Genomic DNA, 4,308 nt, shown 5'->3' with positions numbered 1-4,308 from the left:
GTGGGTCTAATTATTTGTCAGAAATTGAATGTGTGGAACTCTACGGGGGATTTGGAAGAAAAAGTCTATCTGGGCGAAGCTGTAGCGATACTCTGGCGAATTATCCAGGCGGATTCAGAGGCTAATATCAGGCGAATATACCAGGTGAAATATCCGGGCGAATTATCCAGGCGGTATTCAATGGGAGAGCATGTGGCGAACCACTCCGGACGACGACATCGTGAGCCAGTAGGAATATTTAGCGTGAGTGTGCATATATCAATACGTGATTTCTGATGCGACGTTACTATTCTCGAGAAAAGGGGGCAAGTTAGGCTCTTTCGGGGCTCCTGTCGGCTTCCCCGACAGGAGAAATACTCTTGCCAACGGAGAGTATCGACTCCATCTTGGTAACCGCGTGGCGAAGTCGAGTCGGTGCAGTTGCGGAGCGATTTATTAAATTATTTCGGGTGTACCAAGCGATACGTCGGAAAATAATATTAGGAAAAAGCGACCGGCATTCATTAGGGATTTTTGTGAGATATTTATAATTTGGATGTATTACTTTATTTTCTTCTTTAATTTCATCATTGTTCTCCGGGGGCGCGAGTGAGAGAGAAATATATCTCGGGTAGTGTCGCGGGTAAGAGGCCTTGTGAAAGCCCACGTGGTGTCTCCGGACCTGCGTTGTGTACATTTGCCGTTTGTAAATGAATAAAATAATAACCGAGCCTCTCCATTGTTCTCCGGAAAGCAAATTATTCATACGAGAATACGCAATTGAATAACTCCAGTGAAGGTGGAGAGACCATTTTGGGGCTTGGACAGATAATTCAACAGTTAGTTATTACTTGGAGAATTTAAAAGTTCTGAGGAGACATATTTTGTACATTTTTACAATCGAACAGTAGTCTTAATAAGCTTTAGCTTCTTTGACTCACAAGAGACTCCATTCATTGTCGTAAATGACAATAAACCGTAATTCAGGGGTTCTCCCTGAAATGCTCCAGCGGAATTGAGTATGACAAAAATGTATGGGAAAAAATAAAACTAAATTAAAATCGAGATGTTTAATGATTTAGGAAAACCTTATTGTTAATTTAAATGTTGATTTATCGTTGATTTTTGCCTTATTGCGCTCTCGAAGATAACGTGGTTGTTCCTTGTACTTTAAGGACGAAGTTCGTGACTGCAAATGGTAGTTGTGGGGACCATGCTTACAGTATAGCCAACATATTTCGTCATTTTGCTGATTACACATACGTAAATCAGCAATTTATGTTAGAAGTGATTATTTTGCTATTTAATCATTTGTGCGTAGACATCAAGTTAAATGATTTATTATTCGTGAGATGCAGTATGGATTAAATTTCCAACGTGTACATATTAATTCACATTGGTACACATAGGTTTCCATAGACCTTAATGAAGATTTCTTATGTAGAGACTGGTCTTAAACATGTTTCCTTGCTTCGTGACCTATAAATATAATTAAAATGAATGAAATCATTCTGAAAATTTCAAATACTTCCGCTGAACAAAGAATTCTCACGGAGGCGCCTCCGGTCCACGCGAGACATGCGCAGAATGGCTCAAAGCGGACTCCCTTCCACAAACAACCACAGTCACGACCCAATCTCTTGAGTTCGGTTTTGAACATCATTTTGTGAAATAAAGTTTATCTGTTGCAAGATCATGGAGAAGTTAATAGGTATGTTGGAAAATTCATTTTCATTCTAGTTGTTCTATAATGAAGTGCATCACCCTGATGGATCAAACCCACCGTCAACTCAGGCTTACTATACTATACCCTATACCCTATACTATACCCTATACTTTTTGGTGTAACTCCCAAGAACAAAGAGGAAATCCTTGGGTGCATGCGTTAAATTTTAGAATCATCATCGTGTCGATAGTTATTAATTTTTGGAAACCAAAAACTTCAGGCACTACACAATATAATAATGAAGTTCCTAAAGTTTTATAGGTTTTGAAAATTATTAAATATGGACACGAGAACGATTCTAAATTTCAACAGATGCCAGGGGTGGGTTTGATTCATAAAGGCAAGGGTCAGTTATTATTTAATGGTACGATAAATTATGTTAACATTCCAGAGGAATATGGCACCAACGTTTCGGCGAGTTTTAAGGGGAAAGTCCGAAAACCTGATGGTGGAGTTAGCGGAGAGCAAAATTATCTCGGGTGAGTGTCAGATAAGAATTTTGGATGAAGAAGTCATTGGTTCCGGAACTACGTCTAGGCGATTTAATTGCTAACAGTATCCCTTGCATGTGTTGAATTTTAGAATTGTCTTCGTGTCCCCAGTTATTAATTTTTGGAAACCAAAAAAGTTCAGGCACTGCTCAATATAGTAATGGAGTGCCTGAAGTTTTTTCGGTTTCAAAAATTATTAAATATCGACATGAGGACGTTTTTTAAATTCAACGCATGCCAGGGGTAACGTTACCCTTTCATATATTATAATAAAATAATTTACTTGTATTCTAGTGGAACTCCGTGGACATGGAGACGATGCCATCGTCATCATAAAGTTGGACGATCAAGTCGTCAATATATTCGACACAGCAGTGTACTTTGAGAACGAGAAAAAAAAATAGACCTACATAAAATATTATCCCGGGGAAGCTGGAATTGTATTTTCGATCTCCCTTCATCAATTGATTTACGATTCGCACATACAGGAATCAAAATGTGTATTTTATTGATTAAAGAATTTTAATAAAACGAAAAATATTGTTTATTTTCTACATATTATGTAACCCAAAACCTTATGATTATGATTAACGACATCCAATTGTATTTCTTGCATTTGTCAGAATCAATCAGTAGTTTTTTGATTGTTCAAAACGGTAATGGCTTTGTTATTCACTGGATCGATGGTTCTTCATTTTATTATTCTCATTGTATATCCAATGAATGTTTTTTTTTCGTTTCGTTTTATTCTTTATTATGTAATTCTAAACTAATAAAAACTCATCATTATATCGCCATATTAACAAATTTTAAGTTCATTTTAGGTTATGGCACCTGTGGGACGTCCCTCAAGTGTGCCGGACGATCAAATCATTGCATTGATACAGAAGAATATGAAGTACTTCGAGAGCAATGATTTCCCCGGTACATCTCACCATGTGTGGACAAAGATGAGCCTGGAGCTCAAGGGGAAATGGTTGGCTCATTCAGTGTACACTCATGTGACTGGAAATAAAAAGAAAAATTTGACTACTGCTCGACAGAACTGCGGAATTTTCACATCACCCCCAAGAAAAACGAAAATGAGAGAAGATATCACTTGTGAAGTCCCCAATGGAGAGTCTTTGTTGTTGAACAATGACTCATTATTTGAACCTGAAGATGTTGGTGCTGGTGTGGAGGATTTTCACCTGCTATTGACTGCACTGGAGTGGGAGGGGATAAAATCTGAGGATACTTCACAATCGGGAGGAGAGAGGTTGAGACCTAATGCATGGGTTTCCATCGTTTCCAATGCCTTGTACCTGAGATACAATATGCCTTGTGCGATGATTGGAAAGTGGTCTCAGGTCAGCATCAGAGAAGATGGTTCTGTTTTAGTGAAATTCAAGGCCACTTGTAAAAGTAAATCATGTGGAAATATTTACATGGGGATAGGTGCCACAGATACAGAAACAGGGAGACTTAACCTGAACATTCAAGCCCGCGATACTCGTCATCAAAAGCATGAAGACGTTAAACGACCCTTGAGAGGCTCAGAGAGAGTGCAAGTGCGAGAGGCATTGTTAAGAGAAGTCCCAAAGAATTATCGACAGAAATTACTTCGTGAGGGGATGGCATTTGGTGAATCCATACCTCCAACGATAAGGAGGGGGTATATCTATCGTCAAGCGAAGATGGAAGCTGTGAAAGAAACATATGGTAATGGACCTAGGGATACAAGAGATCAGCTGACCATCATCCGAGATTTACGTGCAGATCCTAAATACAAGACGAGCATACTCGATATCGGACTTGATCCTTTCCATTTGATTTACTGTACACCTGAACAAGTCTATGTTTTTAAAGAATATAATCGGGTGGTTAAAGATTCCAAAGTCATGGCTGATGCTACTGGAAAATTGGTCACCAAATTCGAGAAAGGTCCTGGGTATTTAACTGGTCACATATTCTTGTATACAGTCACTATAAGTTTCGAGAAGAAGACCATTCCGGTATACCAGGTCCTAACAGAGAGACAAGACGCGGATTTCTTAATTTTTTGGTTGAGTCGTTGGATCAGATCATTCAATTTATCACCTCCAAGACAAGCCATCAGTGATCAGGAAAGGG

This window comes from Diachasma alloeum, unplaced genomic scaffold (genome assembly GCF_001412515.2).
Source record: "Diachasma alloeum isolate Michigan unplaced genomic scaffold, Dall2.0 Dall_scaffold_00323, whole genome shotgun sequence".
Taxonomy (NCBI): Eukaryota; Metazoa; Arthropoda; class Insecta; order Hymenoptera; family Braconidae; genus Diachasma; species Diachasma alloeum.
Note: the sequence above shows the minus strand (reverse complement) of the source record.